Source organism: Pleurodeles waltl, chromosome 9, assembly GCF_031143425.1.
Source record: "Pleurodeles waltl isolate 20211129_DDA chromosome 9, aPleWal1.hap1.20221129, whole genome shotgun sequence".
NCBI classification, from domain to species: Eukaryota; Metazoa; Chordata; class Amphibia; order Caudata; family Salamandridae; genus Pleurodeles; species Pleurodeles waltl.
Genome location: NC_090448.1, coordinates 588,115,326 through 588,140,825, shown reverse-complemented (window position 1 = coordinate 588,140,825; position 25,500 = coordinate 588,115,326).

The following is a 25,500-nucleotide window of genomic DNA, read 5'->3' as shown; positions in this document are numbered from 1 at the left end:
TGACGGTACACACGTGACCGCCATTTTCTATCTGTTCACTCACTTGCTACCTGACCTTCAACAGGAGAGGACCTACACTGCAAGTGCTGCTGTGACCTATGTCTGGAAGCGACAATGGCTCATGTGTCTGGGGAACGGGCCCCTGCCTTCACTGTGGAGGAGTTGAAGAGACTTTTGGATGGGGTCCTATCCCAGTATACTTCACTCTATGGTCTTCCAGACAAACAGTTGAGTACACTGTGAGCATGATGTGCGGGCCATGAATGTATGAATTGCTGTGTGTGTAAGACCCGTGTAGGGATGGGTCTGAGATGTCCTGTGCAGAGTGCTGCATGTATGGTGGTCAATGTATGTGCATTAGTAGATGGGAAGGATATGGTGGGCCATGAGTGTGACGGTCCGGACGGTATTACTAATCCCTTTTCTGCTTTATTTTTCCTGCAGGTCAGCGCCCATCAGAAAAATTTTATTTGGCATGCCATCACCAAGGAGGTATGGACACTGGTGGTCTTTGACAGGCGGAGCACCCACTGCCGCAAACGGTGGGAGGACATGCACCGCTGGGCAAAGAAGACGATGGAGGCCTAGCTGGGGCTGGCCTCCCAACGAGGAAGGGTGCCCGTCGTACCCTGACGCCCCTGTTGTTCCGCATCCTGGCGGTGGCCTATCCGGAGTTGGATGAGCGTTTGAGGGCATCGCAGCAGCCACAAGGGGGTGAGTACAAATTCAGATTCATGATTTGGCATGTGTTAAGGTTTTACCTGGGTGGGGGATGTGGACTGTGGGTACCCCTAGGCCAGGGCCAACATGGCAGGATAGGTCCCTTGTTGGGCAGGCTCTGAAGCACTCCAAACCCAATGGTGTTAGTGGGCATCTACTACTGGGGAGGGTCCAATGGGTTTCATGTGTGCAGCTGATGGTGTTATGCCATGTCCCCCATGGGCAGGTGACTAGCATTGTAACTGGTAGTGCATGGCCTAGTGCATAGGGTAGCTCCTTGTGTGTTGTGTACTCCAACGGTAGTGGTGTTGCTGGTATTGACCAAGTGTATCCTCTGTCTCTCCCCCCCATTTTTGTTTTGTCACCCTGTCCTTGTGTGCATTAGCATCATCTGGCGGAGGAGCAGAGGCACCGGCGACAGAGGGAGCTGCATCCCACATGGGCCTGGAGGCCGAATCCATTGAGGGTGAGGGCTCCAGTGGGACAGAGCACCCCGATGGAGACAGGAGGGGACACTACAGACAGCGGCTCCTCCTTCAATGGAAGCTCCCTGGTGGTGGCGGACACCACTGTGCCCACCCCAACAACAGGTACAGCCGCCACCCCCACTCCCAGCACCGCCCTCCCAGCAGCCCCTCAGCATGGTTGCCGTGCCCGCTCACCCAGCAGGGTGGGCATCTCCTTCACCCAGGCACCTCAGGCCCTGCCCCAGTCAGCCCTGCTGCCCTCAGTGAGGAGGCTATTGACCTCCTCAGATCACTCGCTATTGGGCAGTTAACCATATTGGATGCCATCCAGGGTGTCAAGAGGCATTTGCAACAAACAAATGCATACCTGGAGGGCATCACTCTGGCGAGGCGGCCTAACAGAGCGCATTTCAGGCTCTGGTCTCCGCACTGATGGCAGCCATTGTCCCTGTCTCTAGCCTCCCCCCTCCAACTTCCTCTACCCAGTCCCAATCCCCTCAACTCCAACCTATCCCAAGCACACCTTCAGACCAGCATTCACCCAAATCAACACACAAAAGTGGCTCAAGCACCACACTTCATCTCACAGGCACTGACTCATGCACCATCCCCATGCAAACACACCAACATCCACTGCCTCCACTGTGTCCCCCTCCTCCTCCTCATCCACCTCCCTCCAGTAGCATCTCCACTCATACCTGCATGCACTACATCCTCATCCACTACCTCCATCACCAGCACGCCCATCACTACCCACCCCTCACTGGCAGTCACCACCCCCACATGCATGCACACGTCCCCTGTGTCCTCACCCACTGTGTCTGTGACCCCTCCTCCTAAAGTACAGAAACACAGGCACACACCCACCCAACAGCCATCCACCTCACAACAGCATCAGGCTCATGCACCTTCACCCTAACACAGCAGACTGACACCTCCTTCAACCACTCCCTCTCCCTCCACTCCCAAACCTTCACCCTCTTCCTGCCCCAATGTCCCTAAGAAGCTTTTCCTAGCCAACATTTTCCTGTTCCCTCCCCCTCCCCCCCATCCTTCCCCTCGGGCCAGGGGGGCCAGAACCCAGCCCAGCACCTCAGCCACCAAGTCCATGTCCACTGTGGTTCCTGCAGCTGACATAGGCTCCAAGGGGGCACCCGTCAGGCCAGCCAGTGTGCCACCAACCCCTGCCAAGGCAAAGACCATTCCGCCACCTGGCAAGGTGAAGAAGGGGACAGCATCCAGTAAGGGGAAGGAGCCACAACCACCCAGCAAGGCCACGTCAAAGACTCCAGCTGCCAGACCCAAGGTGACACCACCATCTGCCACATGCAGGAAGAGGCAGAAAACACCAGCCAAGGCACTTCAGCCGTCCAAGCCTGCAGGTGAAGGCCTGGTGGCTACCAGCACAACAGCAAGCACCGCCACCTGCACCGCGGCCAGCACCACCACCAGCACCGCCGCAAGCTCCGCCGCAAGCACGGCCAGCTGCACCACCACCTGCACCGCTGCAAGCACCACTACTGTCAGCAGCAGCAGCCCCAGTGGACAGCCATCTGAGGCTGCAGGGGAAGGCCTGGAGCCTCCCCCCACCACTGGCAGCACCGGCACCTCCACCACGGCCAGCACCGCCACCTGCACTGCCGCAAGCACCGACACCTGCACCGCTGACAATGGTACCACTAGCAGCAGCAGCAGCCCCAGTGGGCAGCCATCCAAGGCTGCAGGAGTAGGGCTGGAGCCTTCCCCCACCACTGGCAGCACCCCCCCCAGCACCGGCACTACCACCACTGTGCAGCCATAGCCGCCGGCGGATGGACTGTAGCCCTGCCTCTATTGACTATCATGCATCCTGACCACTGCAAATCTTGTGGCTCTGACACCCAGGTAAGGGACTGTGACCTGCCACCCCAAATTGCTGCATCACTGTGCACACAGCACCCTCCAGAACCATTGGAGAAAGGCATCCACTCACCCTAACATTGGCAGGATGAAGCACACTGGGCACAAAGCCCCCTCAAGAACTAGTGGAGAAAGGTATCCATTCACCCTATCCTTGGCAGGATGAAGCACACTTCGCACAAAGCCCCCTCCAGGACCAGTGGAAGAAGCCACCCACTTGAGAAACTGTGGCTTTGCAGTCCCCAGGACCAAGCAGTGGGCAACCCACCCACTTGAGAGACTGTGGCTTTGCACTCCCCAGGACCAAGCAGTGGGCAAACCACCCACTAGTGAGACTGTGGCTTTGCACTCCCCATGACCAAGCAGTGGGCAAACCACCCACTTGAGAGACAGTGGCTTTGCACTCCCCAGGACCAAGCAGTGGGCAACCCACCCACTAGTGAGACTGTGGTTTTGCACTCCCCAGGACCAAGCAGTGGGCATACCACCCACATGAGAGACTGTGGTTTTGCACTCCCCAGGACCAAGCCGTGGGCAAACCACCAACTTCAGAAACTGTGGCCTTGCACTCCCCAGGACCAAGCAGTTGGCAACCCATACACTTGAGAGACTGTGGGTTTGCACTCCCCAGGACCTAGCAGTGGGCAAACCACCCACTTGAGAGACTGTGGCTTTGCACTCCCCAGGACATCGTGTGGGCATGGAGCCCCCTCCAGGAGCAGTGGCGTAGTACCATCTTCCGGCTGAGGTGCCCTCCCTTTCCCGTCCCCCTGAGGTGCCTGCGTGTTTTCAACCTGATGCCCCTGCAGTGTCCTCTCCGTTTTGAGGCAGGAGTGAAGTGTGGGCTTGGCCCATGTGTTTTGGCCCAGTGGGCCACGGACTCTTTTTTTGTGGACATTGTTCCCCATTTTGTATATATTGTATATATTGTACATACTGTTCATTTATTTATGAACGTATTTCTCTAGAATTCTAATATTACACTAAGTTGGCTCAATTGCTTTTGTCCTTGCGTTATTCCAGAGGGTTATGGGGTGTATATGTAATGTAGTTGCATGTGTTTGTGTGTATGGTGTTGGGGGTGAGGGTGGGGGTGGGGATGTTGCGTGTGTGTGTCACTCTCTTTTTCCTCCTCCCCTCCCCTGTCTACTATGTGCTGTACTCACTGTGGGAGTCGCCGCCGCCGTTGGTACTCCTGATGTATGAGAAGGTAAACCAGCATGGGCAAGACCTACAGCTCGGGCTCCAGGGCATCCTGGTTCTTCATTGAGTGTCGAGAGGTGAGTGGTTTCCTTCCAAGTACTGTTTCTGCAATGCTATTGATGGCGTTGGTACTGCCCCAGAAAAGCTGGCAGATGGGTGGGTTGTAATGGGATGGGCGGTACATTGTCTTCCGCCTGTCTGTTGGCGGTTACCGCCGAGGTGTTTGTTGCTACTGCTGTGGCGGTCGGAGTGTTAAAGTGGCTGTATGTGTTGGCGTTTTCCGCCGTGGTCGTGATTAAAAAAAATTTCCAACCGGCCTGTTGGCGGTATTACCGCCGCTTTAACACCGACCACCAGGGTTGTAATGAGGGCCTAAGTACTAAACCCTGTCGAAAACCTAAATATTATTAGGTTCTTGTGCTTTGTTTTACCATCTTATTTGACTTCACGTGTCTTGACCTTGATTTTGTAACTTTTGTTTACTGTACTTCCACCTTGTTTTGTTATGATGAGGGCCCCACACAAAAGTTATTCATGGGGGTGAAACACTGATGATATTCATGTGTAAACTTTATGTGAAATGTAGAGTAGTGGAGTAATGTTATTCATGACATTCTAGAAACATATCCATGTGTTGTGGTATCCAAAGTTAGTAAAGAGGGACCTAGTGATGCAGTGAGAATTGTGACTGTGACACAAGCTTAATAAGAAACAATTACTGAAAACGTATATAGCTCTGAGACCAGAAGAGATAAATACTGAGTTTTACAAAACACATAAACATGTAGAGACCCCAACATGTTGGTTTGTTTTTAATGAAGCCATGATTATGTGATTATAAGGGATGTTCCTACAACCACAAAGTAAACAGTTATCATGTTGATTTGTAAATGTGGTACTTATCTAATAAAGTATAGGTGTATTTCAAATATAACAAAAGATCTGAGATAGAATAAGGCACAATATCAGCTGAATGTATCATGAAAGTAATACATTCCACCCAGAACAGTTTTTTTCATGTTAAATTGTATTCACATGTTTAGATGGTGTGTTGTACCACAAATTATTGTCAACAAAAATGTTGTGGTTAAAATATCAAGATCCAAAATACTGTGATAGTAAGTACATGAAAGTAAGTATTGGTTTGCTACACTTAACTCCACATCTACATATCAAATATTGAATAATTCAGCAAATGGTAAAATTAGTTGAGGTGACATCAAAAAGATATCATTTGAAAGAGTAGGTCAGCATAAGGTGATTGCATGGATGTTAGGGAAAATATATCTATCCATATGTATGTAATATATTTATTTTCAGTTCCATGTGCACTATCCCAACCCACTGAGCTATCTCACCTCTCACTGCAGGAGCTTCCTTTTCAAGTCCGCCATAATTCACCCCTCCCTTTCTGTTCATGGTCCAGTCTGGGACTAAAGTTTTCACTTCTTCCAGGCCCTCCCCCATTTTCATGTTCATAGGCAGACCCTAGACATGTACCAATTATTGTAGAGAGGTCTTGGGTGCCTTCAACTATGGGTGGGCAGAATTTTTAATTCCACCTGTGGTATTGGAGGAACTTGGCAATTCCATGTTACTTTTTTAACTCAGAATTACTAATAAATTCTGTCACTTCATGGGCAGAACTATTCTGCAGTGTCTGATATTTAAACAAGGCTGCAAAAAGTATAAGTATCTCTATGTCTAATAAACACTGCAGATTAAACTTTTATTTGCAGCGATTTTTAACCATAGTGGGACAGCTCCCTCTTTGGGCCCTGTCTGAAAACCACTGACTGCACTGTTGTGCATACTCCCTCAGTGACCTTACATATTCAGAGAATATAAGGCTTATATACTCTGAGTACATAAGGCGTCCGAGGGGGTATGCACAGTAGTGCATACCCCTCGGTGCCCTTCACAGTCTGCATCGCATACTCCTCATGCCCTTACATATTCTGCAGTGATTAGTGCAGGGCATGTAAGGGCAGAGAGGGGTATGCCAGCAAGGCATATCCCTCAGCGTCCTTACATATTCTGCAGTAAACACTGCAGACCATGTAAGGGTGCAGAGGCATATGGGAGGGGGACAAGGCGTATGTATAGCAGCCCCAAATACCAAATTCATTCACAGTATATGCCATACAGTGCATTTGGTAATTGGCAGCTCTATTTCGTAACGCAAAAAGCATCCTCACATCCAGTTTTGGACATGAGTTGTCATTTTGTGCTAAGAAAATAGAGCCAAATACCCAATATGCCCCGTCACGGAATTCCATAGAAAAAAGCAGAATTTTATTAAAATTCCTCAAAATTCGGCATAATCAAATTCCCCCAATTCCAGTCACACCTGCATTCTGCTTCCTCAGACTCATTATCTACAAATTATTGTCATAGTTTGGACTCTTGCTCTAGGCAAGACTGCTGGTTTAAGGATGACAGTACTTTTGTCTGTAGGTGACTATGCCTATCCTACAACAAGTCGCAACTGTTGTCCCAACCTTACCGGCTCACTAGCAGCACCTCACCAGAAACACAATAGTTAAACGTGATTTGTGGCAGCCTTTACGCATGGACTCGAGAATAAGACATCTCAGGGAATGTCGTGGTTAAACGGAGATTACCCCTTTCTCACAGATATATCATGTCTCATACAAACACAGGCAATAACAAAGATGCAGTAAAGTTTCAATAGTTTTTATTTAACACAACTGCAATTTGAAATATGTTGCATGGGCTGCAATGATTACGATAATGAATAGTGCAAGAAACAGAATTGCAAAGACGAGAGTCATTATTACAAAGACCCCCACCATCTTGCAATGCATGTAAAAGACATACGAGATGTAATATGCCCTAATACCCTAATGTGATAGGCCTAACCTCCTACCTAAAGGAGAGCTGGGTTTGTTAAACCTAATCTACCAATGCCATGTCCATGAGAGGAGCCCCCAACCCTCGTTACCTTGGAATGAGGTCTCTATCTCAGAATCCGCAGGGACACGAAGACTGTGTCAGCGTCAAGACGACGTGCAGCATCGGTATCAGCGATGGTGCTGATGCCCTCTGGTCAGAATCCCTCTGATTATCTGTCTAAAGTGTGATGTATTTATTCAGATCTTCCAGGACACCTGACGTAGGTGTGTTCCCAAACAATAGATAACAGACATGCTTAGGATGGCAATTATTGTAAACAAATCCCTTGAAAGTATAGAGAGAGAAAATAATCCCTAAGTGTGAACACCTACTTTTTGTCTTTGTTGCTTGATCTTGACGCTTTAGGGCGGTGGCACTGATAATGCAAAGCATAACAAGTGGCCTAACTATAAACAAGGCAGCCATCTTAGATGAATTAAATAACTAAGTGGGCTAAGACAGAGCAAGCTAAGTAGGTTAAAAGTCACTACGTGACGGGGGCACGAGTCTGCAAGCCAAAGGCTAAGCTAACCCCTGTAATCCAATTAAAACAAACTAGGATTTACTACATTATCTCATTACTACAATTAACATTCCAAAGCCATAAACAGAGCCTTTACTGCATTTCCTTCTTCCCCAGGCCTCCTGAGAGGACCCTGCATATTAGTTATGTTACAGATGAGCAATGTTTCCTTTTTTACGTTTTCTCTGCATTCCATTATGTATTGTACCATCTGACTCTGTGCCTTCTTTGCTCTGTACTGTATATGACACTTACACTGGTGATTTCGGGTAGAAGGGGGGCCTACTGTACCCACCATGTTCGGGTGCTGCGGCTCTTCTTCCTTGGCAGGCCAACAAGCATTGGTACCTACAAATACATTCTATCGCTATCTGAGCACCCTGGTGCCTTGTGTGCTCCTTTACGTCCTTCCCGCGAACGTGATTAAATGGGGAGTTATTTGGCCTCTATTTTAGGAGTCTTATAGACATTTCAAGACAGCTACATAGAAGAAGTAATCCCAATGAACGTAGAACTACTAGGCAGCATAGTACGATTAAAGAACCTCGCACCCCTCTGCAGTTTTAATATGATTCATACAATACATCTAATAAACAGCTTTTCATTAAACAGGAAGCAGACAGAGAGTGTGTTTAACAAGCACATTTGCGTATGTACTTGAATGATCATTAATAGGAGAAATGGAGTAATAGTGCTTTCTACATGTTATATACCACTCCTTATAGGTACTTTTATACCAATAGGAACTTTAAGACACTTTACATGTCAGGGTCAGATATTTGTCCATAATGATCTAGTGATCAACTGACCGTTTCGGTGGTGCCAAATTGTTTGGTACAGTGAAATATATTTTATTGGGAAATCGGGTGATCGGTAGACCGTTTTTGTTTTAACCATTGAGATTTATTTGCACTCGTTTAATAATCCTCAGCTTCCAAATTAGAGAATTAATATCTCTATCAGATATGTAGCAGAAAAGTAGAGATTCTGCTGAACAGGATTAGCCGAGTTACATCGTTCGGTTTGTGGGTCTGGAAATACCTGACGAGATGTAGCAGTTAGGAAATGAGGCACCTTAATAGTGCTGAACGATTACATACAAGTCATTGGACCTATTTACTGAAGAATTGTGGTCAGTGGATAGGGAAGTTATGGTTCTGGATGGTAATGGGTGAATAATGTGCTATAATGCGACGAGGTACCATATTGCTTACGGATAATATATAGAAATCAACACAGATTGATATTTGGCTATGCTTAAGCATAGGGCATTAATGAAGTAGTGTTTTCAACTGTAAGGACAAGGGATCTGATTTAAGAGGCCCTAGTGCCACCTTAGTGCCGACATAGTGTAATTTGTTTTTTATGCTAAAGCAGTGCTTAAAGTGGCTTTTTACATGCGCCATATTTACAAAGTGGTGCAATGCATGCATTGTGCCATTTTGTAAACTCTTGTGGCACATTACACCTGCACCAGGAATAATGTATGCAAGGGTGGCATTCCCCTGTTAGTGGGGCCCAAAAAATGGCGCAAGGAAATGTAAGAGATTTCCTTGCGCAATTTTTTTCTGCATTTATAGGGCCAGATGTAGGTAGGAAAAATTTTGCGAGTCGGAAATTGCGAGTCAATGCGAATCACAATTTCCGACTCGCAAAATGGGATCCAAGAAAAAAAGCAACATCAAATTGCGACTCGCAAAGGATGTCGCACCGCAGATTGCTAGTCTGCTGTTAGCGAGGTCGCTTTTGGCGACTTCGCTAAAAGCGAACTCGCAATTTGCGAGTCGGGTGTCGCAATTTACGAGTGGCCCGCAAATTGCATGCAGGTGCAGCAAAACAGTTGGAAAAACACTTCCTGGCTCTTGCTGATGACATCAGAACCAGGAAGTCATCAAATACACCTGGGTGGAGGGAGGACCACACCCTTTTCAAACTGCTGTGCAACTACCTGGAGAGAGGAGCTGCTGCTACCATGGAAGACACAGGCAGTGCAGGAAGGAAAGGGAAACTCAAGTTCTCAGAAAAAGAACTTGAGGTGCTAACAGAAGAATGCTGCCAGCACCATGATCAACTTTTTGGCAAGGCAGCCCTGAGTGTCCCAGACATGGAGAAGAGGAAGATCTGGCTGCAAATCCAGGAGAGGATCAATGCCATTGGGGTGAGCCACCGAACCCTTGATGAAATCAAAAAAAGGTGGTACGACCTGCGCTCTAGAACAAAGGAGAGGGTGGCAGAGCGCCTCACGGAAATGACGGGCACAGGAGGAGGCCCATCCACCATCCCACCACCCACATCCATGGAGGAATTGGTGGAGCAGACACTGGAGAACTGAGGCTGTGTCAGGAATGGGGGCATTTGACACTTCAGCGCAAGGGACATCCAAAAGTGAGTACCATGAAATATGCATGTACACCTAGAAATGCTATATCCACACTCTCCCGGTACACAGCAGCAGGCACAACCAGACTAGCTCCATTCCAGACTAGCAACCACCAGAATGGTGCATTATGGGCAATGTAGTACAGTAGTCAGCATATAGGTAAATGTTTATTATGAGGTATACAACAGATGTTAGAGACTGACAGTGTGTTCCCTATGTCCCACAGGTCTCCCACACAGCACCCCCACCAGCCACACCATCCCGGGAGAAGACAGCAGGCCACAGGCAGTGCAGGAGGCTGCAGCAGCCATTCCAGGGCCCAGCACGACACCACCACAGTCCCCTCCAGAAGAAGCACAGGACATGGAGGAAGGAAACACAACACCTGGCCCCGGCTATACAGTGAGACATCCAGAGCCAGCAGCACAACCGCATCGCAGACGCAGAGGCCAAGTCCAGGCGGTTCCCCAGGAGGATATAGGGGAGGCATCAATGTCTGCAGTAGAGGCAACCCTCCTTTCCGGTCAGCGCCTGCAAACAAGGCAATTACGGATAATATCAGGTGCATTGACACATGGCCTGGCTGATGTGAACACACAGTTCACAAGACTAAATGACAATGTTAGCGAACTTACACAGTCAATCTGCCAACTGGTGAAGGAACTGGTGGCTGAGAGACACAGCGAAAGACGCCGGGAGCGCCACTTAGTTACTAGATTTGACCGCATGGCAGCGTCCATTGGCCGTCTTGCCATGAACACTACAGGCCTGTCAAGACGGACCGTGAGTCTGCAGGTGGAACTTGGCCACTTTGCAGGGGATGTGGCACGGGGACTGGGCCGCATTAGCCACGCAGTGGACATTTTGGAGGCCAGGCAGGTGTCGAGGGGCACGGGTGAGACCCCTCAGGACAGTGAGGAGGGGTCCACTATCAGCAGTGTGTCTGCCACTGACACACGTGTACTGAGGAGTGGAAGTGCACGTCAGGGGTCAGCTGACACACCTGGGACGAGCCATGCTGGGCGAACCAGGAGGAGGATGTAGGCAAGAACACTGCAGGACTCATGATGCACATGCAGTTAATGTGTCCTCATTAAGGGTGGACATGTGCAGCCCCTTACGGACAGTTATGTTCTTTCGACATTAGGTTCACAAATTAAAAGGTTTTGTTTGTCCACTACACAACTGGGCTCTTTGTGTGTGACATTAGTGAGTGTGGTGTCAGTTGCCACGTGCCTTCCAAAGTATTGGGTTGCAATGTGGTCCCGTCTCTGTCTGCCTTGATTTGCAATGCTTCTATCTCTAGGCTGCCGATGTGGTAGCTCTTGCTCCTCATCCTCCGAATCTGGGTCTGCAGGGGTGAGATGTAGCCCACGTCTGGTGGCAATGTTGTGTAGTATTGCGCATTCGCCAACTATCTTGAATGCTGTTATTGGGGCATACTGGAGCGCACCTCCATTTCTGTGGAGGCATCGGAATCTTGCCTTTAACAGTCCAAAGGTCCTCTCTATGACATTTCTGGTCCACCGATGTGCACTGTTATATCGCCTCTCATTCTCATTGCTAGGTGTTAGGTACGGGGTAAGTATCCATGGTCTTAGCGCATATGCACTGTCACCTGTTTGGCAAAAATAAGCAATGTTAGCAGGGCATGGATGGTTTCTACAGTGACCTGTGTGTATGGTTTCAGGGTGTATTCAGCAATACCTAATAGATAGCCGTCTCCAAACTCCCCACGTTCTAGGCGTTGGTGTATCCCACTGTGCCTGAAAATGTAAGAGTCATCTGTACTCCCTGGAAATTTGGCTACAATGTCAGTGATGACATTATGGGCGTCACATACCACCTGGATGTTCAGTGAGTGGGTACATTTCCTATTGCGGAACAGATATTCCAGATTTGCAGGAGGCCAAATTTGTATATGTGTTCCGTCCACACACCCTATTACATGAGGGAAGTTGGCAATTCTTTAGAATTCCAACTTGGTGCTGTTAATTTCTGCCTCATTCCTGGGTAGGTATATGTATCTGGACATGTGTGTGAGTATGGCATCTAGGAAACATCTGAGGAACCGTGAGAGCGCACTTTGGGATAACCCACCTGCCACTGCAATCAGCCCCTGATAGCTACCCGTGGCCAAGAGGTGCAGTGAGCATAGCACTTGCACATGTGTGGGGATGGCGCTGCCGCGCACAGTCTGGCGTTGAAGCTGCGGATTGAGTAGATCAATTAATTCTAATATTGCTGCACTGCTGAGTCTGTATTTGTCATAAATCTCCTCCTCAGTTTGTTGGAACAGTGTCTGCCTGGTTCTGTATATCCTCTCCTGTCTCTGGCTCCTCCTCCTCCTCTGCTGTGCGGTGTGGAATTTCCTCCTCCATGCTATCACATATATTTCAGCCATTTTGAGTAACCCAGATGCCTTCTGGGTCTCCTTTTATACTTTGGTTCTGGTTACCACCTGCTCTGAATTAGTGGTAATTTGGGTGTGCAAAATGGGCTTTTTGCGACTAGTCGCAATTTGCGAGTGGCTTTTTCATATGGTTTGCGACTCGCAAATTGCGACTTCCTATTTGCGGGTTGTAAAATCAGGTTGCAAATTTCGCGAGTCGGTAATGGCTCGCATCGCAATTTGCACTACGGAAATGGGATTTTTGCATCCCATTTCCGATTTTGCAGTGTTGCAAATTGCGATTCGGGCCATTTGCGACTCGCAAAACTTTGCTACATCTGGCCCTTAATGCCTGCTCAGAGTAGGCTTTAAAAAGGGGCATGCCGTTGAATACAGTGGGCCCCTATGTATTCTGCAGGAGTAGCGCCAAAATGTTGGCGCTACTGCTGCACAATACATAAATAGCGTCAAAACTTTTGGTGCTATTGCCTCCTACCCTGCGCCATGGTGTATCTTAGATATGACACACACATGGTGGCCATAGCAGGGCACTAAGGGGTGCAAGGAAAGTGGCACTGCACTGGGTGCAGGACCACATTCCTTAAGTCAGGCCCACTGTATTTAAGTAGATGTAGGAATGTAGAGTGGACTGTTACTGAGCATGCATGTTACAATTCAAGGGCAGATTTAAGAAAAGCTACGCTGCACCTAGTGCAGCGCCACTTTCCTTGTGCCCCCCCTGCCACCACCATGTGTGCGCCGTGGCACTGGTAGGGGGAAATAGCATAATATATTTTTACGCTATGGATGTACTCTGCAAGAGTAGAGACACAATTGTGGTGCTACTTTTGCAGAGTACATAGAGGTCCCTTGTAAATAACAGAAGCGCCCTTTTAAGGCCTGCTCTGAGCAGACGTTAAAAGTGCTGAAAAAATGGTGCAAGAAAATCTGATAGATCTCCTTGCGCCATCCCCCCCCCCCTAATGGGGGAACGCCCCCCCTTGCATACATTATGCCTGGTGCAGGCATAATGTGGCACAGGGGTTTACAAAGTGGTGCCATGCATGGCACCACTTTGTATATGTGGTGCAGGGGAAATGCCACTTTAGCACTTTAGCATCTAAAAAAGTATGCTATGGTGGTGTTAAGGTGGCGCTAGGGGGTCTTAAATCTGCCCCTTAGAGTGTGGTCACCTATAGTAAAAATCAAGATGTCAGAAATAACTGAGTAAGTAGCCAATGCGTAAAAAGATTTATTTATCAGTTAGAACAACTCAAAGAACGTGATTCTACAATCAAAATGTATCAATACCCTTTTGTAGAAGCAAATCCACCAAATGTGGGAGGTTAGTAGGGAGGATTTACTACATTATTTTTATGTTTAAATAATATATTTTGTTCTTTGAGAATACATGTTAGATCAAATTGAATGTGATTAGTATTTGGAAAGATAGCAATTTGTTTAAATAAAAAAAAGAAATTCCAAGTTTAAGAACGTGCCTGTCAACAACTCAGTGTGTTCCAGAGATAAAGATTTTGCATCTCAGGCTGTATATAACTCCCTAACATTGAACATTTCCATTTTAATTTAGCAGAGTAAATTATAGCCTGTAGGCTAAAAAAGTCAAAAAGTAGACAACACGAAAGAGAGACTAAAAGGTCAGGCACAACTGAGGAGCCTCAGGAGAATAAGGCCCAGCACATTGGCAGTGAAATACTGGTGGGAGTGTTGTGTAGCCATTTTAGTTATAGCTCCATACACATTGGCCCTCATTACAACATTGGCGGGCGGCGCCAATGCGGCCGCACTTGCTCGGTGGCCATTTGGACATCCCCGCTGGGCCGGCGGAAACCGAGTTTCCGCCCGTTGGCCCAGCGGGGATGTGGGCCGCAACATGGGGGCTGGCTCCAAATGGAGCTGGCGGTGTTGCGGCCGTGCGACGGGTGCAGTTGCACCCGTCGCGCTTTTCACTGTCTGCAAAGCAGACAGTGAAAAGCTGCATGGGGCCCTATCAAGGGGCCCCTGCACTTCCCATGCCAGTGGCATGGGCAGTGCAGGGGCCCCCAGGGGCCCGCGACTCCCCGTACTGCCAGCCTTTTCCTGGCGGTTCAAACCGCCAGGAAAAGGCTGGCGGTCGGGGACTCGTAATCCCCTGGGCAGCGCTGCTAGCAAACCGCTAGGAAACCGCCGGCCCGGTCGCAATGCCATGGGAAGCACCGCCAGGCTGGTGGCGGTGCTTCGTCAAAACAGCCCTGGCGGTCTTTGACCGGCAGGGTTGTAATGAGGCCCATTATTTCAGCGAACTAGGCCTGCCACTGTGCACTTTAACTAGATTCCATGATGACAATGCGTCTGCCAGTGCTGCCTCCACAGGAATTAAGGATGTACCAATAACACCCACCGGTTGGATTCCTAAAGTTCGGGATCTAATACGTGAGAAAGTAGCTGTGAAAAAAGTGTTCGGTCCTTCTTATCGTACACCAGTCCCAGTCTTCTGAATACACGGTACCAGAACTGTCATTCTACCACCGTTGGCTGGGGCTAAAGAAAACCGCTTTGTATCTATCGACAATGTCAAGTTACACCATGTGGCCGATCCTGCACAGCAGACCAAGAGGAACAGCCAGTAGTTCCCAGATCCCTCTCACTAATGGTCAAGATGTCCCTCTACAAGTTTTGAACAGCAACGCTGACACCTCTCCGAGTTTAGGGAGGGTGGAAAATGATCTTGCATTAGCTCCACTAACATCTGTTACAACAAACAACACAGAAATTACTGATCGATTTGTCACAACTTCTACACAGGTAGATGGCATCATTTACTGAGAACCACCGCGGGAGACCCCTACCAGTTCTCCTCCCACAACTACGGCTCCAGCTTTTGCGCAAACAGCTTCTGGATACTTTGCCGACATCAACAACACTTTCTTGGACTCATTTGCCTCTTCTACATCTGAACTGCCAAAAACACGTAAGCTGATAAACTGGCTTAAAACAAATTACTTTATTTTTCCATGGAACTATATATGGCTTTCCTTGACTATATTAGCTTTCAGACGACTGGGATGTAAAAACAGTTGATTCTATGATGACTGATTTGCAGTATTTTACTGTCTCTGAAAGTGAGGATGCTTATTAATCTAAAGATAATTATGGTGATATGTATTGCTATTATTATTATGGACACCATTCCATTCACAGAGCAAGTACCCCAAAGACTATTTTTAATTACACACAATGGGAACATTGCCCAACTCCACCACAAGGAAGTTCTAAAACAAATTCTGAAAAATTTGCATATTTTTCTGGTGAAACATTTTATTTCAAATTGCCATTGATGGAAAATGTACATATATTATTGACAGATATGAAATTCATTTATTCAGATTCCTTTGTTTTCCGGTTGGCTATAGAAGGCTATGAATATTGGCTGAAGTCGATTGACTTAAAAAGTGTGTGAGGAACAAAAAATTGGCAAATAAGGGGGAAGGAAGCTTTATTCAGCGCATGCCTGATAACTGTTCAAATGATATTTATAAATGAAACTGTACAACAGACAAGTTGTTTAGGCTTAGCAAAGATTAAGGAATTGAATACGCCCAGTATTCCTGCACCTGCAAAATTGTACAAATGGCAAAAGTATATGAATGCAACTGAAGATCAGTTCGATGAATGGATCCAGAACGGCATGGTTAATACTTCACTGTCACGTCCTGGCGGGTGGTTATTGTGGCTCATAGATAACAACGGGTGTCATGAACTTTTTATAAACTTTTATAAACTCTACGGGGGGGTTTAGAATAAGTAGGCCTGACCCTAGCTATGTGTCATCTGAACATGCGGGTATAGTAACAACATACAGTGTAATGAAACTATGCCAGCAGTGGTTAAAGAGTTCCTCATTAGATGCTATTGGAGAACACCTCAGTCTCCTGTCTAATAACACTGACTTACAGGATTTCCTATTAGGCCCCAGAAAACAACGCAGTAAGAGCTTCTTCTATGCAGTCTATAGTGAAATTTGGAAGCTTTCTCAACAAGAAGCTGCTGCCCGGTTAAGGCACATAGATCAGGAAAACTTACAGAAAGCATTAGCTGTTGAAGATAATGGGATTAATACCCTGTCTGACTGGATATACACTTTAAACAACATTGTTTCTTCTGCAATAGACATAATACAAAGTGATATGTCCTCTTTACACCATGGACGCGTTCCCTGGCAACACCTTACCGCAAGGGATGTATTTTCCACATTTAATTTAACTCAACAACAACAACTAATGGCTAAGAAAGAAGTGACTTATGTTTTGTTAAATATTGAGAAGTTAGAAAAGTTGCCTTATACTGTTGCTGAAATACCATCTGTTGAGTGGTTAATACACGGGGTCATTAATCTGCCTATTTCAACACTTCAATTCATGTCCTGCTTAAAACACATTCCAGTAGGCAGACATGAAAGGGTTGGAAATAGTTACATCCATATGGTGTGGGAGCTGCCCTTCTCGTACAAATGTCTCAGTGGCATGAAAAAGTTCTTTCTTAGCGGTAGTGAACGCAAGACTTCTGTCAGCCATTCAATGATTTGTAAACATCTTTCTTTGTACAGGGCGTGTAACACTTCCGCAGCGAACCTGGCTTGTAATCTGGAGGGAGTTCCAGTCCCCTTCGTTACACCTGCGTTCCAGGTGCTCTCAAATGGCAGCTATGTCCTCCTCAATAGTGAAAACTGTTGTGGGATGCAAGCCAGAATAGTCTATGTTGTTTCCGTCTCTAAGACTGTTACATGCTGCAGGAATGTACTTTTTCCTCCTACACGACAGAGGGAAGTAGCTGAGATTTGGCCTCATATCGCTACTTCAAATGTGAATTTTGACAAGTTGAGCACTTTTTAAGTACTAACTTTCCGAGACACTTTGGTGAGCTCATGGTTCGGATATTTAATGAGTCCAGTACAACTGGAATGGCAAATTTCTTTAAGGCTATTGGTTCTGATTCGTTCACACCTTCTCGTCTATATTCGGTTTAATAGCATCAGCCATCCACTCAATATTCTTCAGTATTTTCGGGGGATTTCCGATAACTTGGCTATAATAGGTGGCATCTTGCTATTTCTACTTTTTCTGCACAATGGCTGTCCGGCTGCAACAAAGAGGACTGAAAGTACTTTGGAGCATCACTCCTGGAGCAATTGGAGTGTGACTGGTCCCTGTCATTCAGACCGGTTTCACATTGTGTGCAGCCCGTGTTTCTGTGCCTCTGGTGCTTGTTCGAACATGCACTGCAAGTCTTTCTTTCTACGCAGCACTTGCTTTCATTGGACACTGATCTGTTGATGTTCTCGCTGAGGGCTCATAACCAGACATGCGCATTGAGGGTGCGTTTGCTATGGGAAGCTGCTATGAGTTGCTCTTTGTGGATGATGCAGGTCTAAACATATTGTTGGGCACACCATGGAATGCTGCTGCCTTGGCTGGAGCTCAGGCTTTGGAACATTCCTTGGTTTTCCTTGGTGATGAACTTCCTACTTTACCACCTGCTGAAGTGGAAGATTTCCTGTCTTCCATTATCCCGGATTTGATTGGCAAATTCCAAAATGACTCATTTTTAAATTGTCCTTTTTTTCACATGCTCAAGTGTCTTTTTAACTTGTCTTTATTGACATTCTTATATATATGCCTTAGGTAGAGTTTTAGTAGCTTTTATACATAATTAGGCTTTGAACCAACTTTGAATCAGCAAGGGGAGGGTGTTGTGTAGCCATTTTAGTTATAGCTTCATATATGTTATTTTAGCGAACTAGGCCTGCCTCAGTGCACTTTAACCTAGATATATTTTATTCAGGTATGTTTATTATTTTAACAATAGCCACATTTGCGGTCTTGTTTTACTTTCTCTATCTGGCTGTTCTTTGCCTAGGCCAGCACTGCGTTCTTAAACAAGACATTTCTTTCACCCTGTGCTTTTCTCAAGGCGGCAGTAAGATAGGTTGCCGGCAACCGTGGTAACGCTTTGTCTCTAGTGTTTGCAGAAACATACACTCCCTTACGTGGGGATCCTTTCTTGGAACATCAGCTGTTTTATTATAAAAACACTACTTTGACCCATGAACATGACTGCATGCTGATTGCTGAATGCTTTGCTACAACTGCTCATGTAGACTACAGGCCTCTTGCTCAAGTATGAGGAATGATGTATTTCCAGGGGAACCTGAAGGGCAGAACTAGAGCTTAACATGCTGTGCTTTAACATAGCCTAGGTAGGAACTATTTTAATGATTCTAGTGACAATATAGTAGAGATATTTTTATGTTTTACTCTCCTTGTCACAATTGTAATCCTGTCATGCTGTATCATCCTAGTTATTGCAGTACATGCTTCAGTATCTAATATGCAGTTGCTTCAATAAAACCTTATTGAAATATATTCAGCCTCTGATTGTCCTTGTATATGTTAGACTAATGTAACTGAGAGAAACGGATGCGATCTGAGTGACCACGATTTCCCTGAGGAATCAATTGTCTTATGTGCTCAGCTGCCCAATCATCCCTGCTCTTGGGTGGGAATGAGGCACTGCTAGTTAGCTGGAGCAAAACCTGGATTAGGCCGACAGGTGTCACCTGTAATGGGTTTAGACTCAGTCCCCCTCGGTGGAAGTGATTCTGCTGCTGAAATCCAATAGTTTCATTAGGACAATGAGAGCCTAAGCGACAGGAGGATTAGCAGGAAAATAACAATGTTTTCCATTAACAGGAAAAAGCAAATGCCTGGCACCCACCACTGCATAGTGACCATTCACACACAAAGCATGGGACAACCAAGATTGGAATGGTCATTTGTTGCTTCTGCTTCCAGACCTGCCAAGCTACAAGTACATTTTACTATGTGAAGAAGAGGAGGCGTAGCTTTGGAGGAAGAGGCCTCATGTTGAGAGCTTTCTAAGGCACACTCTGCCCTCCACAAATTCCCCCATGCTCTCTAGAAAAAAAAAAAGGGTGATTGGGGCTACAGACATCTGGGGGGTATTTTCACATCCCTTAATAGACATCGACTGCTTGCATTCCGCAAAGACGAGCTGAAAAGCCACTTTGTGAAGTGGTTTCCAGCTGGCCTTACCTGCCACAATATGATTTCAACTCCTCAGGTCAAAATCATGTGATTCACAGGGGCCCCATGTGAGTTGGCAGGTCTGTGCTTCCGCAATTATTTTCTCTGTCTTCCAAGCGTTTGTAGCTGCAAGCAAATTGGGAGCATAGGGTAGAGAGGAGAGAGAGAAAAATAGAAAAGAAGGGAATTGATCCACTCTGGACATCGTTGAAAGGGCTGCTTTTGGTTTCTAGTCCGGCACTGAACGGAGCAAGCTCAGATGCCAAACCTAAGAAATTTGATGAATAATTTTCACAAGAGCCATGCCGATGATCAGTGTGGCCCAGTCATTCAGTAATGCATCACTCTGAGCAACCCCTGAGCTCCCCATAGCCAACAAATCCAAAGAGCCGCAAGAAGCCCATTTCAAAATGATGTACATCAGAATATTGTGAGAAGATATATTGCCCTGAAAACTGCAAAACAAATTGCGGCTGTTTTTGTCACCACCTCAAAATTATATAAGAAAATATTTATAATCAAGTATAGATTTATTTTTAACTACGCAGCTATGTACCATGATGGTTTACATATTAATAAAGTACATATATATGATATTACAATATTACATCTATATTTACTAATATGCATCTTCATGCTATTGTGCTAGTTGATATTATGTCTGCAGTATTTTTGTACAATATTTATGGAAAACATTCTGAATGAATATCCTTTCAGAAGAAACCCTTACGCTGTCGAGAAGCAGACCTTAACACTATAGAAGCCAATAACTACCTTTACAAAGTAAAGTCATACATTTAAATTTAATCAGCAAACTATTTCTAAAGCAAATTTAAATTGCAATCAACGTACAGCTTGAGTTCCCTCTGTACTTAAGTTAGCAACATCTGCAGACTAGTTGTTCGAATAAAACATTTCATTTTAAACTGTTTTGTGCTGCAAAACGTGGCCTTTCTGACATTGCTCCAATAGCTTGCATCTGATTCAATGTGTTTTGTTGCACTGTGTTAAATTGTCAAAGAAATCCTGAACTAAACAAGCCAGAGTTATTTCATGCAGGGCCGATGTGGACAGTTTCCAGGCCCCCACCATCCAAGGAGCACCTTGAAAAGTGATGGCACAAGCATACCTCCTGCCATAATGACTGTGTGCAGAAAAACCTGATTCATATCTCTTTGGTTCACCGCTCTCCACCTTTCCTCTTTCCGTCTAAACTGTTTGTACCTCACCTTACTCTACCATCTTTCGATTTCACTTCTTTCTCACCCTCACCCTTACTGTGCTTCCTTGTTCTTTCACATCATTTCTCTCTCTCTTTCTCACTGTCACTTTCTCTATCTCAACTTCCCTACCCCTCTCTGCCTACCTCTGTCACTGACTGTCTCCCTACCTATCCCTAACTTACCACTCTATCTACTTACTTATTTACATCACAAGTATCTTACTCTGTATTCTCTCTTTCCCTCCTTGATCTCACCCCTATTTGCTTCTCTCTACTTTTCTATCTAACTCTGTCTAACTTATTCTTCAACTTCATCTATCAACTTGCCTGTCTCTCTATCTCCCAGTTCACCTCTTCTACATTACCACTCTCTTTGCCCCTTTCTCTATTCGGGTCTGTTTTACATGTCTACATCTCTATATACGTACCTGAGACTACCACCTGTGAATGCCTCAACTCTCAATAAATCCTTCTCTACCTTTCGCCACCTCTCACTTCTACTGTGTGCCTACCCTTATACCTCTGTCTCCCCAACCTTTCTCTCTACTTCAATTCTCTCTCTATACCTCGGTCCTCTCTCTCCACCTCACTGCTCCAATCATTACTCCATCTATTCCTCCCCCATCAACTTCCCCTCTCTCTCAACTGCCTCTTTTTGCACCTCACCTTTCTGTCACGCTCCATCTTTCTATACTTCACTTCTCTCTAAGGTTTTTTTCTACCTTATAACTCTCCCATTACATCACCTCTTTCTACCTCACTTCCATGACATCTTAATTCATTTTGCCACTCTGTTCCTACCTCATTTCTCCATCTCCTCTCTTTCTCCCTCTGTTCCCTCTGCCTCATCTGTTATCATCATAATCTGTTCTCTCTACCTCTCTTTCTTGAACTCTTTTAGTATATAATTAGCACCTCTCTCATCCCTCTTCCTCCATGTACACCATTTTCTGTTTCACCTCACAGTTGATCTGGCTCTGGACTATATTACTAAACACACGTTCAGCGTTACACTACAAATTATAGTGCAACCAGTGGATACACATTAAATCTCAGAAACCAGATAAAGATCAAAGGGCATTATGTCAGACTCAAAGTCAAACTTACATATATGAGTCTCAAAACCAATCATGGTATAGCTATATACGATCACCAAAGGAGAATTAAAGTGTCACAAAATATGGAATTTAATCAACATATGCAGTACTACCAATTCAATAGCGATAATGCACAAAATAAGGAAAGTATTTGATGTGTCAAGTGCAAATCTAAGTTTTCCTGACTAAGCATTAATTTTAGACTCCTTACTATACTAATATCTAGGAACTTTAGAGAAAAGAAGAGCTCAGCACAGCAGAACGTCTGTAGAACCTTCTGTCAAGAGAGGTGAGGTGGCATGAAACCACATAGAAGTTGAAGTCTGAGGTCTGTACCTCAGAAAGATCTGCTCTCAACAAAGAACAGGGGGAATCTGAACCTTACCAGTAACTAAACCACACTTACATCTTAATTCTTCCAAAGGTGACATCACATCCAACACTTTCACTTCAAAAGCAAGACCGCAAACAACAAATTTTAATTGACACTTTAGCCTTCTGAGGTCTACTGCATTTGACCTTGGTGCACTCTCGCGCTTTGAAATTTCAGAAGACTTATGGCTGCCAACTCAAGATACTCCTTCCACCTTTGATAACATGTTCCTCCAGACCTTCTTATCTTCCTTCACAATGAGTTCTCTATTTTCTTAAACTCATATCCTGCCACCTCCAGCTTTTAGAAAATATGCAACAAACAAGGTTTTGCACTGAAAATTAAAACACAAGGAACTCTGGCCTTCACTCTGGCCAAGCTTAAAACATACATGATTATTCTTCATTTTAAATGACTTATCACACACTTCCCACAAATGCCATGAATATAAAATGTTTACAAAATAACATATCTAAACACAACAGCATAAACATACTTGCAATACGATGAATAAATGTGATTAGATAAAGTAATATTAATTGTGCACAATTACGTAAACATTTCAGCGTCTCACGTTATTCTGAGAATCAACTTGCAGGTTTGTATAGGAAAATAACCACTCCCTTAATTCATGGTTAAAAATCATAATGGCACAACTGAGATATGCTTTCTCAATCCTTCTTCTGATGACTTTTGAAGTCATCAGAAACCAATTTCATTCCCAAATGAGACTCTCTAAAACCTGGTTGTTTTAAACAAAACACTTCTTATCATCAAAATGTTTTCAGTGACTATGTTCCAACTCAATCACTGCTCTCTTTTCACCTCTCTGAATCCTTGTTCTCTGGAAAATCTTGTATTTAACAAACAGAACTATTCCCACTATTGAAATAATCAACAATGGTCTCAACACAAAACTTCCAATTATACTTTCCAAATTCCCAAACCATCTGCCTATAGTAGAAAATAAATTTCCAATTGCTTCCCTTGCACTAGTCGCTTCCAGCTCCTTCAAATTCTTTGTCAACCCTGAAATGTTCCAGATACCGTTCTGCAAATCCTCACTTTTATACGGAAAAAAGGTACAACATTGTTGTACCTTTGGCATTTGACAGACTCCACTCTCTTTTGTGAGCAATAAATCTAACGCAAGCCAATTTTGTGAAACTATTGATCTGATTACTATCATCTCAGTATTTACAACCAGTTGTCGTAGGACTACTGTTGTTAGAACAAGACTTTTGAATCAAGGGCAGCAGCACCACCGTTTGTGGGTGACTGAGTCAATCCCACACCAATGGGGGAATCCTTTTAAGGTTCAAGCTTGAACAACTTACAGCCTGGATGGGTGCTCCCTATTCAGCTGAGGGGATTTCCCTAAGACCACGGATGTCTCCGTAAAATGGTACTTAGGGTACCTTAGCGTGTGTGAGACAGAGATACTCAGGGGACCTGTATAATTAGGGGGTCATTACAACATTGGCGGTGTAAGGTGCTTACTGCCGTGCAGAAGACCGCCAAAACACCACCGCGGCCGCGGTAGACCGCCACAGCTATTATGACACACATCTTGGAATCCGCCGAAATTCAGACACCCACACAATGCCGCCACACCAAAGGTCAGCGATAAACATGCGGAAACAAATCCTCCACCTCCACGCCAACAGAAACATGCCCATGCTATCACGACCCACGAATCCACGCGGCGGTCTTTCAACCGCGGTATTCCAGCGGGCCCAAACCTCCCTACCCAGGACAGGTCAATCAGCGGTGTGTCCACCACTACAGGGCACCCAGGCTAACCCACCACCCCAACAACAACAGGGATCTGGGGGCAGTGGTAGTGGGCACACGGTCCAGGGGACGGAGGCCCAGGAACATAGGGGAACTGGGAGGGCTGCTGTGCGACAGAGGGAGGACAGGCCAAGGGAACCCACTCTCAACGAGGCCCTCTCCTCCATCATGGGAGCATACCACCACTCCCAGAAGACGATGGCCACGGTCCTGGACAAGTTGCGGGAGACCCTGCATCTGCAGGAGGAACAATATTTGGGGTTCAGGGAGGAGCTCAGGACCATCAGCTCCGCCCTGGGCACCATCGTAGGGGTTCTGACGGAAATTCAAAAGACCTTTGAGGGACACTGTGGCACTCCAAGGGGCCCCTAACACTAGCATGGACGATGAACTGCCCACCACCTACGCCGGCGCTAGTGGACAGGACGCCCCGCCACAGGTCCACCACACCACACCACACCCCCTGCAGACGGACAACCACCACGCAAGCAGGCCCTGAGATCCAGGAACAGGACAGAGCAAGATGGCAAGACCCCCGCCAGGAAATAAGACCACCCTGATTGTCCTCCCACTGTCCCACTTTGTTACCCTGCCCAAATCAGAACTGCCCCAGCTCCACTTCCAATGCCCAGATCTGCAATGTACCTGTGAGACTAATAGACTGGACTCTGCCATGGACATTCCTCCACCATCACCATTTTACAACCCCCCTTCAATTTTGTGCACTTAAATAAACACCCTTCAAACACCAAAAGAAATTGAGTCAGTCAATGATTTGTAAATCTGTATAATCAATTACAGTTGCCTAATGGGTTACCCATTGGAAGGCTAACATACCTATGTCACACATCACAAGCCCTTCAAGGATGCAAACAGTTGACACGTAGGTTACCACATTTGTGGAACTGAAATGGAAGGGGACAACTCAGTTAACAAATAGTGAGTGAATTTGAGGTACAGGATAGAGGTAGATGTGTGAAAGTGAATGTAATGGTAAAATAGAAAATGTTCTCACCTGTGTGTAACTGGAAATATTGCTGTATGACTGACTCCCTGTTGTCGTTTTCGTCTTCCTCAGCTTCATCCTCATCACTGTCCACAGGCTCCACAGCTGCTACAACACTGTCATCTGGATCATCCTCCTGCAGAAAAGGCACCTGGCATCGCAAAGCCAAGTTATGGAGCATGGAGCAGGCGATGATGATGTCGCACACCTTCTTCGATGAGTAGAATAGGGATCCACCTGTCATATGGAGGCACCTGAACCTGGCCTTAAGAAGGCTGAAGGTGCGTTCGAAAACCCTCCTAGTCTGCCCATGGGCCTCATTGTACCGTTCCTCTGCCCTGGTCCTGGGATTCCTCACTGGGGTCAATAGCCACGAAAGGTTGGGGTAACCAGAGTCCCCCAATA